This window comes from Tupaia chinensis, unplaced genomic scaffold (genome assembly GCF_000334495.1).
Source record: "Tupaia chinensis unplaced genomic scaffold, TupChi_1.0 Scaffold000146_1, whole genome shotgun sequence".
NCBI lineage: Eukaryota > Metazoa > Chordata > Mammalia > Scandentia > Tupaiidae > Tupaia > Tupaia belangeri.
The window spans coordinates 18,207,975-18,220,969 of NW_006159616.1; the positions used below are offsets into that span (position 1 = coordinate 18,207,975).

At 42.2% G+C, this 12,995-nt stretch overlaps 1 protein-coding gene across 2 annotated transcripts in view; it reads left to right on the forward strand.

Moving 5' to 3' along the window:
- Positions 1-12,995, forward strand: part of NPHP4 (nephrocystin 4) — a gene marked incomplete in the record, with an annotated part of 159,079 nt that overhangs the window by 62,594 nt on the left and 83,490 nt on the right.

Consider the following 12,995-nt stretch of genomic DNA (forward strand, 5'->3'; position numbering starts at 1 on the left):
CCAGGAAACAGGTTAGGATTCTGTTCAAATAGTGAGCACATGAACCTATCAACAGCTCAAGACAAGACAGAAATCCTCAAATATGGAAAACAAAGCATAAAAGAAAATCAGTAAAATCAGTAATGTTTTAGTCAAAAGTCCTAAGATTCTGTTTCATCAGTTCAGTCTCATGTACTTTATCTTATATTGTGGTCCGATATTCCTGTTTAAATTCTTGAATAGAACATTCAACTCCAGACTTGTCCCTACTATAAAGTTGGTCATTTTCTTAGTTGTTTTTGGACTCTTATTTCTGTGTGTCTGTGTTTAGTTTTCCTGGTATAGCACTCCCTTCAGAACTTCTTGGAAAGCTGGTCTGGTGTTGGTAAATTCTTTCAGGTTTTGTTTATCTGAGAATGTTCTTGTCTTTTCTTCCCATATGAAGGATAATCTTGCTGGGTTCAGTATTCTTGGTTGAAATTGCTTTTCCCTTAACACTTTGAATATATTTTCCCATTCTTTCCTTGCTCACATTGTGTCTGATGAGTGGCCTGCTGTTAGCCTAATGGGATATCCTTTGTAGGTAACTTGACGTTTCTCTCTTGCCAATCTTAACATCTTATATTTGTCTGTGGTTTTGGTCAATCTGGCTATAACGTGTCTTGGAGATCTTCTTGGGTTGATTCTATTTGGAGTCCTTTGTATTTCTTGGGAATGGATCTTTGAATGCCTCTCTAGGTTTGGACAGTTTTCTTCCAGGATTTCATGGAATAGATTATCAACACCGTTACTAGTCTTCTCGCCTTCTCGGATACAAATTATCCGGGTGTCTGGATATTTAATGATAACTAGTATTTCTCATATATTATTCTCATTTTTGGGGACAATTTTCTCAGTTTTCATGGTGAATTTTTCTAGGCCACTGAGTCTGTCTTCTGCATCTGAGATTAGATCTTCTGTATGATCTAGTCTGCTTTGAATACTTTCAAGGGAGGTTTGTGTTATAGCCTTCATCTCTAACAACTCCATTTGATTCTTTTTTTTTTTTTTTTGGAGAGATTTTCACTGTAGGGCGCGTGCACTCACCAGACAGACAGAGAGAGACATAGAGACAGAAAGCAAGAAATCACCCCCCAGGGGGGATGGTCACGCCGCAATCCCTTCTCCTCCATTCTCCTCTTGGGATCTTGGGCACGCATGCACATGCGCCCGGCGCGTGAGTTTTAAGCCACCGGGTCCGGGACACGAACCGCGGTCGACTACGTGGGAGTCCAGCGACATAGCCATTACGCTAACTGCTGGTTCCCCATTTGATTCTTTTTTACATTGTATATTTCCTCTTTCAGATCGTATAAGACCTTTCTCACCTCCTGCAAATCATTGGCTCTTTTCTCTTGTGTCTTCTGGAGTTGTCTTTCTTCTCTGTTAGCTTTGTCACAATGAATATTCTAAATTCTTTATCTGATATTTCCTGAGTTCCACTGTACTGTCTGTGGATGAAGAGGAGGAATTATTTTTTTCCCTTGGAGGAGAGGTATTTCTTGCTTTTTCATATTTCTTGTGCTCCTGCAGTGATTTCTTGTCATTTGATGGGTTGTGCATTTCTTCCTAATTCTTGAAGTTCAATCTGAGTGTTCAGAGGTGTGCAGGAGGAGGTGATCTGCAATTCCTCTTCCATTTTTAACCCTTTTTCTGTCAGATTCAGTGGGAATTGAGGAATATTCTGACCCTAATAGTATTCATATGTATGGGTACTGTTCACCTAGAGCTGTCTAGACACTCGGCGCATGGAGGAGAGGTTGCCCTACCCCACTAGAAATGAATCTGGAGGGTGAAGGCTCAGCAGAAGAAGGTCTTCATTTTTAGTCTCTGACAGCAACATTTCACAGCTCAAGTTCAGTAGCTGTCTCAGAATGCGTGATTCTCAAGCTGCCATGTCTGGGACTCGAACCATGGAATTGGCCATGTGGTATCCAGTGCTTTAACCTCCATGCCACCTGTTGGACCACATGGAATAGTCATTTATCAGGTTTCTAGGAATTCCTTATTCCTTAAAGCCTCATATGCTTTATTTGCACTTGTTCCCATGGTTTCTCCCTTCTTCCCACTTCTCTCCCTCTCTCCCTTTGTGTGTGCCTCCGTGTGTGTGTGTGTGTGTGTTACACACCTGTCAAGTTGTCACCCTAAACTAACCATCACAATGTGGTTCATCTTTATTTTTTGTAGTTTATTCACCTGTTTCCTCCAAAGACACACACACACAGATAGATACACAGACAGACTGACTGGCACCTCAACAAGGTCCCTGTGATCCACCACCATTCCCAGTGGCCCAGACTGTGGAACATCTCCTCTGTGTAGTTACTATTTTTCTCCTTGCAACTAATAAGCAGTCTATAGGGAGATATCTGGTCCTCACCTAAATGTTCCCCTAGAGTTGGCATCTTGGTGCTTCTTGCAGAAGGAGCATTCCCTCCATGCCTCACTGCTGGGCACATGGTGTTCACTGATAGTGTGGGCCTTCCCTCCGCTCTTGCTGATGGACTGATGATTGGTGTTCACAATGCCCCAGATTTGGCCAGAATCCCTTCAGTGGCTACTGTGTCCTTGTGACATCCTCCATCATAGATTTGGAACATTTTCTTACTTTCAGGCATAACAAAGTGCTCCAGGCACATCCTGCATCTTTCCTGTTCCAGCCTCGGAATCAGCCATTTTTGTGAGAAGCTGCAGTTTCCCACATTTCCCCCCTTTTTAAAAATAAATCTTTTAATTTAGAACAGTTTTAGATTTTCAGAAAAATTGTGACGATAGTACAGAGAGTTCCCATATGTCCCATGCCTAGTTTTTCCTATTATTAACATCATTAGTATGGTCCATTTCTCATGACTAATGATCCAGTATTGATGTGGGATTACAGTAGTCCCATTTTACTGCAGTTTTATTGTCCATGGTCAGCTGTGGTCTGACAGGAGATGAGTATAGTACAATAAGATATTTTGAGACACACACACAAACACACACAAATATCACATTGATAAGACGTTTATTACAGTATAATTGTTTCACTTTATTGTTGGTTTTATTCTCTTATGTGTTATTAAACTTTATCATAGGTATGCATGTACAGGAAAAAGATAGGGTTCAATTCTTCTGTGTTTCCAGGCATCCGTGGGGGTCTTGATTGTATCCCCCATAGATAAGCGGGGACTACTGTATTAACCAAAGTCCATCTTTTATTGAGATTTCCTTTACTAATGTTCTTTTCCTGTTCTCAGATCCCATCCAGGATGCCATATGATCATCATGACTCCTTATGCTCTTCTAGACTGATGGTTTCTCAGACTTCCCTTGCTTTTAATGAGCTTCAGGTCTTCTCTCTTCTCCTCCTCTTTCCCCTCCCCTCCTCTTCTCTTCCTCCATTTCTCCATTCTGTCAGAATCCTGGTCATGTTCACATGGGCCTGGTGTAGTTTTCAAGCTCACAGGGGTGGAGTCTTGAACTCTGATCAGTCACGTGGGATCTGGCTTCCTTGCACAGTGCTTAATTGCTACTACAGGGATTGGTTCTTCTTAAACAGGAAAGTTTTAGAAATTAAGATCTGGATGGGGTCAGCAGATGGCATAGTGGTTATGTCACTGGACTCTCACATGACCAATCACGGTTCCGGACCTGGTGACTTGAAAATCATACCAGGTGCCTGTGCGTGCATACCCAAGATCTCAAGAGGAGAATGGAGAAAGGATTGTGGCATGGCCATCCCGCCTGGGAGAGATTTCTCATTTTCCCTCTCACTGTTTCTCTCTTTTTCCATTGAGCACACGTGCCCTAAGGCAAAAACTTCTTAAAAAAAAAAAAAGGATCTGGGTGGGGTGCTAGCTGTCTCTTTGCTTCTAAGCCCTTTCACTGGCTAGAACTAGGAAATTTTACTTAGTAAACACACAGGTACATATGTACATGCACACATATCTATAGGTCTGTTTGCATATATGCCTATGCATATACATGTTAAAACATACATGTACACATCTGTATACAAAGGGATTTCAAAAAGTTCATGGAAAGATGGAATGACTAAGTTTATTTTGGTGCAAAAAAATGAAATCCATGTATAGTTTTTTCCATACATTTTCCATGAAAAATTGAAAAATCTTGTATATACATTTATAGCTTAGAAATGGAGCTCACACCATCCCTTTGCTCCAACTCATCCCTGCAAGGCTCTCCCTTGCTTCCCCCTCCCTTGCACCTTCCCATTTCCCAGAGAGAACCTGGGCTCGGCTCTCTCAGTGTACTCACTCATTGCTCATCCTGGAGACACTTCAGATTTTAGATTCGGTTCATTCACACCATGCAAAACAAACCTACCAAAAAGAGTTCAGGATTTGTTTGTAGCCTCTCGCCAGCCCCAGACTGAGGGATCTGGTCTAGTAGTGGTCAATTCCATCAGTCTCTGGACCTTGTCCCCCTCTCTAGTGTGGTGACATTATTCCTTTGAACTAGGCTTGGGTCCTTCTGTTTCTGTTTGCTTTCAATTTTGGTTATTTTTTTCTTCCATCCTTACTGATTTTATTTAAAAAATATATAGGACACTAATGCACGTTAAACATGTTTACCTTCAAATTCTACAAAAAGGCAGTCTCAGAAAAGAATCTCACTCTTCTGTGTCTCTCTTCTACCCTATACCCCTACTCCTTGGTAGTAACCGACCTTATTGTTTCCTCATTCATCCTTCTTGAGCTGCTTTTTTACAAATACAAACAGATGTGAGTGTGTTTTCTTGGTTTCCCCTCTAATACGTGACCGTATGTCTGCCTTTAGTGGTCTTTTTTATTTTAAAGCATTATTTAACTTTATTATTATTATCATATGATTTTCCAGTTTGATGAGAGAGAGAGAGAGAGAGAGAGAGAGAGAGAGAGAGAGAGAGAGTGAGAAAGCGAGCCACCAGGTCTTAGACTTGAACCGTGGTCGGCTATGTGGGAGTCCAGCATCTTTAACCACCATGCCACTTGCCAGCCCCTTTAATGGTCTGTTTTGGCAGTCAGACCTGTGAGGCAGAGTGCATCCTTACTCCTTTTCCAGGCTGCACAGTACTCTGTTGTGTATATGAACCAGTGTACCAAAGTTAATTAAACTAGTTTCCTGCGTTTGGATATTTAGACAGTTTCCAGTATTTTGCAATTACACGTGATGGATTGGAGCCTAAATGCATAGATTGTTCTGTTGGATATTGTCAGGTTTCGTACCATAGGGACTGTGTCACATTTTGTCCCCACCGGCAGTGTACTGCAGTGCCTGCCCTGCCATGGCCTTGCCATTGTATGTGTCATCAAGATTGAATTCTGTTAATCTGGTGAGTGAGAAGTGGAATCACAGTGTAGTTTTAATTGGTATTTCTGTCTTCATGAGTGAAGGTAACATGTTTTTATGTTTGTAAACTGTCAGTTCATTTTTTTAAAATCCATTTTTCTGTAGAGTTTTTCTACTATTTATACATGTTAAAAGTTCTTGGCCTGGGACTAGCAGATGTTGTAATGGTTATGTTGCAGGACTCCCATGTAGTCAAGCTCAGTACAAGCCCCAGACTTGGTAGCTTGAAATGCGTGCTGGGATGTGTGTGTGTGTGTGTGTGTGTGTGTGTGTGTGTGCCCAAAAACCTGAGAGGATAATGGAGGAGAAGGGTTTGCAGTCTGGCCATCTTCCCAGGGGTGATTTTTTTCTTTCTGTCTCTCTGTCTCTCTTGTATCTCTGGCGAGTGCATGTGCCCTATTACACACACACACACACACACACACAAAACAAAAAACAAAAAACAAAAAACAAACAAAAAACAAAACAAAAAACCTTTCTCTGGAAAAAGAAAAAGTTCTTGGACCAGCAGGTGGCATTGTGGTTAAGGTACTGGAATCCACATGGCTGATTTGTGGTTTGAGTCCTGGACCCAGTGGCTTGACAAATATGCTAGTTGTGTGTGCATGCATGCCCAAGATTCTGAAAGAAGAATGGAGGAGGGATTGTGGTGTGGCCATTCTCCACTCCAGAGGTCGGGGGATGGTGATTTCTCACTTTCTCTTTCTCTCTGTCTCTGGCAAGCTTCCAAACCCTATGGTGAAAATCTAAAAAAACAAAACAATGCAAAATTTTGTATATTAAGGATATTTATTACAGATACTTTCTTGAATTTCTTTTGTGTTTTTCTTTTCTTTCTTTCTTTCTTTTTTTTTTTCCATGTAAACATTTAAAATTTTTTTAGTGTAGCTAAAATTATTAGTTGTCCTCTTCTTTCCTACTGTCCCTGGGGGCCAGAGTGAGGTATTGGGGTATGGCTGTAGACAACTGGGGGCTAGCTTCTTCCCTAGCTAGTGACCTGGAGGAAAGGGAGCTTCCTTCTCCCAAGACCCCTAGATCCCAGCTCATAGAAACACTCTCTCAGAAAGCCTGGGTTGGACTTACTCTATTTAAGTCGCTTCCCTGGCATGGTTACTGGCGTGGGGGCATGGAGCTCTCTGTTGCCCTACTATAGGGCCAAGGTGGGGGACATTGCCCACAATCAGACCATACTCTAGTTTTTTTATTGCTCATGTACATGTTTAAAAACAATTACTTAGAATAAGAGGAAAATATTGTCTGTTAAATGATTACTGTGCTTTTAAATGACATTGTATATACTGTGTCATATGGGCAGATTAACTGACTTTAATTATATGTTGTTAGGTTTCCTTTTCCATCGTGAGTGGAATTAGCTTACAACAGCTGCCAAGTTCGCTGTACATCTAATTTGGAAAAGGTTTCAGCATAAAATTGATGCATTTTATGGAACAAATAGCTTTAGGCTAATAATATCTGGTTCATGAACCTCTGCTGAGAACCAGCCATGCCTTTGCCCAGTGGCATGGCTCCTGGGCCCCTGGGCTCTTTCTGCTTCTCTGCAGGTGAATCGGCTGGCCCTGGCTGGTTGTTTCCTTCTAACTCTTCACTTTGAATGCGTTTCAGTCTCTCGGGCCTTATAAAGTTTGCCTCAGTAACTAAGAATCCAGTGTCTTTTAAGAGAGGATGCTGGAAAACAAGTCATCCAAACAAAACCTTGAATGTAGCCTGCTATCTGAGCTCTGAGAAACCAGAGCTACTGGCTGCTCCTGTGTGCCTGGTTCATCATGCAGGTGGGTGGACACCTTGCTTGACCTCCTGAGAACACCTCTTGGTTATGCCACCTGGCTTGAAATTCGGGCCACCCATTGTGTGCAGACAGTAACTCTGTTGTCATTTGCTCCTATTGGGTTGTCATTGCACAGGACTGTTCTAGGGTCACGTGAGCTCATGTATGTGGCGGATGGAGCCTGCGAGTTAGCTCTGACCCGCTGTGGCTTTCCCACTGTGTGATTATGAAATGTGCTTGTTCCCAGGCCAGGGGCCTTCATTTTCCACAGTTATCTTATGCTTCCCTATCTCCTTCTCCATCTGCATTACAATTATCTACAATTTTCTTGTTCATTCTTATTTCTTTAAGCACCTCTTCCTTCCACTGTGACTTTTGTAATATTGGGGCCCTCGGAGATATTTTGACAAAGTAGTTTGCCTTTTTTTTTAAATCACCAGAGGGCAGGTGTACTCATTAAATAGAGAGCACAAGTGTGAGTAAGTAAGCACCCTCTGGTGGGTGTGGTTACACCACCTCCATTTCTCTATGCTGTCAAGATTTTGGGTATGATTTGATCCAGCAATCCCACTTCTGGGTATCTACCCAAGGGACAGGAGAACGCTCAGTTGGAAAAGTGCTTGCACATCAATGTTTATTGCAGCATTATTCACGATTGCCAAGACATGGGACCAACCTAACTGTCCACAAACTGATGAATGGATTGGAAAAGTGTGGTATATATACTCTATGGAATACTACTCAGCCATAAGAAGTAACAAGACCCTGGCATTTGATAGAAAGTGGTCAGATATGGAGAATCTATTGCTGAGTGAAGTAAGCCAGGCTATGAAACAAAGATATTGTATGTATCCACTCAATATATACTGACTATCTGCATTCTATGGTAGAGAGTGAAATACTGGAGGACATAAAAGCAGTGAAGGTACTTAATGAGAATAGGACAGTGTGGAATGGGGGGGTGAAGAGAAGAGGATAGAAAAAGATAGCAAGAGAACAAACAGAGAGGCAGGACATTAGTGGGAAACAGATATGGCTTATTACCTGTTGATGATGACGTGTATAGTATTCTCAACTGGATTGGTCTGAGAAGTACTTCATGATGGGTAAAGTCTTTTTACAAGCAAAATGAGAAATAGTGATTGGTTAAAAAATAATTAGAATAATAATAATGATAGGGAAAACAATGAAAAGATATTGAATGATGAAGTGGGGATTTTAATGTCTCTGTACTGACTGACATGCATGGCATTCCCTTTTGAAAAAGCAATGTAATACACTGTAAAGTTATATGCAATTCAATATGATATAAACAAGATTATGATGATAATAAATAAATAATTAAAAAAAAGAAAGAAAACTTGGGTATTTTGCATTTGGGATGAGAATTTATTGTTACAATGAAAGGAAGACTGTGATGATTTTATTTTTCAAATAAAGATGCACAATGATTTCAAAATAAAAAGAGAAGATTTTGGGTATGCACACACACCCAGTGTGTGTGTGTATGTGTGTTTTAAAGAATTATTTATTTATGTAATTAATTCCATTTGTTTTTGTTATTTATTTATTTATTTTTTGGAGATGTTTTTGCTATAGGGCGCGTGCTCTTGCCAGACAGACAGAGACAGACAGAAAGACAGAAAGCAAGAAATCATCCCCCTGGGGGGTGGCCATGCTGCAATCCCTTCTCCTCCATTCTCCTCTCGGGATCTTGGGCACGCACGCACACGGGCCCGGCGTGAGTTTAAGCCACTGGGTCCGGGACTCGAACCACGGTCGACTACATGGGAGTCCAGCGACATAGCCATTACGCTAACTGCTGGTCCCTGTTTTTGTTATTTTTAAAGTTTGACCAGAGAGAGACAAGCCAGAGAGAGAAAGGGAAAGCGAGGAAGCAAGCCGCTGGGTTCAGAACTAGAACCGCAGTTGGCCTTGTGGGAATCCAGCACCTTTAACTACAACACCACTCACCGGCCCCCCAGTGTATGTTTCAAGCCACTGGGACTGAGATTCAAACCGCAGTTGGCCATGATTCGGCTCCCTATGCACCGTGCTTTACCACGGAGCCATGGGCTGGCCCAGTTTGCCTTTCTTTAATTGTGTTCAGCCAAGTGCCCAAATATAGTTGCCTACTTTGAGGCTTCTGTCTGTTTCTGGAAGCCTTAGAAACAGTGGATGTGTGCACTGCTTGGGTGGGCCCTCCCCGTGGTCTAGACAGAGTGCCGCTGTCACATTCACTGGGGCAGAAGTCCCTGCAGAACTCCCCCCAGAGTCAGTTGTGTGGGCAGGAGTTAGAAGCTCTCTCTGAAAACCCAAGGAAAATGAAGCTCATGAAATAAAGGTTCTGATTTTCCTCTGCATTTCAGAGGACAGAGCCCTGAGTGGACTTCATTAGATTCTTGTGGCTACTGCAACTAAGTATCACAAACATGGCGCTTAAAAAACAGAAGTTTATTCTCAGTTCTGGAGGCCACAGACCCCAAAACCACTCTGTTGGGCTGAAGCCAAGATGTTGGCTGGGCGAGTTCCTCCAGAGGTGCTGGGAAAGGAACCTTTCTTGCCCCTTAAAGGATTTGTTGACAGCATTGTTCCATTCTCTGCCTCCATCGTAACTTGACTCTTCTCTGTGTCTCCCTCTGTCTCAGATCTCTTCCTGCTCTGCTCTTACAAGGATACTTGCCATTAGATTTAGGGCCCACCTGTATAGTCAAGGATGAGCTCACCTCCTTATATCAGGAATACTGAATTGTATCTGCGAAGACCCTTATTCCAAATACAGTCCCAGGCACAGGTTCTGGGGATTATGATTAGGAAATATACCTCCATCTTTCTTTGGAGGCCACCATGTAGCCCACTGCAGGGACTCTGGACTGCAACATTTCCAAAGGCTGGGTGTCTGCTTTCTGCAGCTTTGCCTGGTGAATGTCTGCATGGCACTTCTGTCCCATGACAAAACCTGACTCATAATCCAAGTTGTTCCTTTGTTTTTTTTTGTATATCATTTGCTATTCTAGTTGGAAGTCTAAATGGAAATAATTCAATGTATTTTGTGCTTTTTCCCCCCCTTTTTAATTCTGTGTGACTTCAAACCCACGTTTGATAGGATAAGAAGTTAGGAAGTAGCTGATCTCCTCTCAACTACTAAAGTTCCCTAATGATGGGAGCCTGTGAAATAATTGCCCTTGCTCTGCCCATGCGCTTGGATGCACTTGACCTTCTCCTTAGAGCCTGTGGGTTATAGGGCGGTTCTCGTCTGCAGGTACCACTGTGGGCTGGTTGCAAGAGCACAGGGGATAAATGGCAATTGGATTGCCACCTGGCCCTCATTATCCCATTGAAGGCTCAGCAAGAATGATCAATAACTCACTAACCATTGCTTTTTGTTAGAGCTGTTAAAGACAAAAGTGAGGAAAATGGATATTTATGTTAACTGACAGATAATTCACACAGAGATTTATATTGATTGAAAACCAAAAAAAAAAAAAACCATGAAATTAGAAAATTAGATATTGGAATCACCTAATTTGAAAAATTAAACCAGAAAGAGATGCATAAATAGCTTGAAAACTTGGATCCATATTTTATTTTATTTTTAATTCTGTAATAAACTGATTTTTTTTACATGTAACTGTTTATGAAAGTAGCCTAGACATTATAGTATTTTTAGTGATCAGTTTCTCTAATGCATTTATAGTAATTTTATTTTTAAAATGCAAAGGATTTATAATCAACTTTTCATTGATATATTTAGTTGCTCGTTGATATATTATAGTTTGTCATCCAGCTAGCTGGCTGGGGAAGACATTGGTTTTGGATGTGAAAAACATTGAAAGCATGGAACAGAGTCACATGCTTTTATTTATTTATTTTTTTGTTGTTGTTCTTTACATGTACTTCTAGAATGTAGATTATTCTCCTTGAATTGCTGGGAACCAGATCCTTGCTCACCCATGACAGGGGTGAGAATGTGGCAGTGATCCTGACCTATGATCTAAAATGAAGCTATGCTGAGGGATAAGAGCCCATTTCAGCCTGGGCCCTACTTGAAGTGGGTGGTTTAAGGTCCAGTTATCATGGGAAGAGAGATTAATTAAAAATTAAATGCTTATGCTAGATTTTTCTCCTTGTGTGGGCTATAAAGGGTACAAAAGGATGGAATATACTCTAGCAAGCAACAGTCTGGAAGAGGCTGACCTGGATCAAAAAAGTACTGTTGCCTGCCTGTATTTGGATCAGCTCACGATGAAAGTTGGCGCTGTTTTAATTTGGTAGACTACCGAGCTGTCCATGTCAGGAGTCTAGCGAAAGGCCATGCACGTGTGCCTGCATGTGCACGTGTGTGTATCCTGCCTTGGACCTGAATACAGTTGCATCCGGGCAGTGACAAAGGCATGGCTGCTACCCCATGTCAGCTGTTGGGACCCTTCGCCACAGCACTGGAACCTTGCTATCCTTGTTGGCTCCTGCTGCAGCTCATCAGTGGGTTCCCCTTGGTTCCTCCTTTTCCCATGGGTAATACACTTTACGTGCCTCAGGCAGGGCAAGTGTAGGAGGCCCCTCTTCCCAGGCCATGTCCCTCCTTTGAGCATGGCCACAGTTTTGATGACTGCTAGGATTTGTGGACTTAGGTGGCACTTAAGTATCACTGCCTTGGTTCCTCTGGGGCTAAGTTAGCTCCTTTAGCCAAGCCCAGGAGTCCTAAGATTCTGCCCTAGACAGTGAAGGGTCACCTCATTCTTCTGCTTTCCTCATCCCTGAAGAGTACAGCTGGCTCTGTTACCCAGGAAGAAAATGTTCACAAGTGGAATACTTTACTCAGATTCCATTTACCACTTGCTACCTTAGGGTTGTTTTCTTTCTTTCATGGCCCAGAGGCCAGGAGTCCTGGAGCAGGAGCAGCCTGGCTGCAACCCCTTCCATTGGCTGCTTAGTCTGTGAGGTCCAGGTAGGGCTGTGCACGGCTTGTGTTGATCAGTGCAGCTGTGCTCTCGGGAGTGAAGGGAGCTGTTTCCTGGGCTGCGGTCTGAGCTGGTTTGTTTTCTGAACCCTGTGGCCTCTGGTTGGTAACCAGCTTTTTGGTGATCTGAGTATTCTCCACTACCAGGGGAGCCTGCAGAGTTGGTCCTCCAGGGCCTCAGTTGAGAGTTGTCATCTCTGAAGTCCTTTTCTACAAGGCACAAGTCTCATTAGCCAGGCCAAGTGGGATTTTAATACCTGACAAAGTAACTGACAATTTCCTTTTTCTTCTTTTTAAATAAGTGGATAAAAGTGAAAACTTGAAAACAGTTTGAAATCAAACCTTGAGATGATATTTGTGAACATTTCTTTTAGTGTGGTGGTTGATCCAGGGGTTTTTTAGTGTCCTTATTCCTTCTGTTTGGCTGATGGTAGAAAGGGAGAAAGATGAGATAGTGTGTAAGATCTGACCTTACTGATTTCCTGATTTCACATAGTTACATATGTTAAAATGTCCCATTTTAAGCCAAAACTGCTATAGAAATTGTGTGCAAACAACTCTAAATTGAATATGCATATATGCCCTTCATTATTTGAGGGTTTCTTTTCTCTAATAAAAAGTGCTGTTCCTGGTATTTTCCTGCATATTTGAGTAGACATTGGCAAGGTACAGTGTTCACAAACATGCAGAAAGATCCTTATGGGAACACAGGTGTTACAAAAATGACAATGGTCTTTAGGAGAGAAGCTCTTGCCTTGAGCCAGCAAGGTGATTCGTGTGAGTAGGTAGGTGGGTCTGCTGAAGGGAGTGCTGTCAGCTTCCCTGTGCTGTTTGCACCGTGGATACCATGCCCTCCTCCTGTCCCAGGTCCTTTTGTAAAATGGACTGGTGATTCCT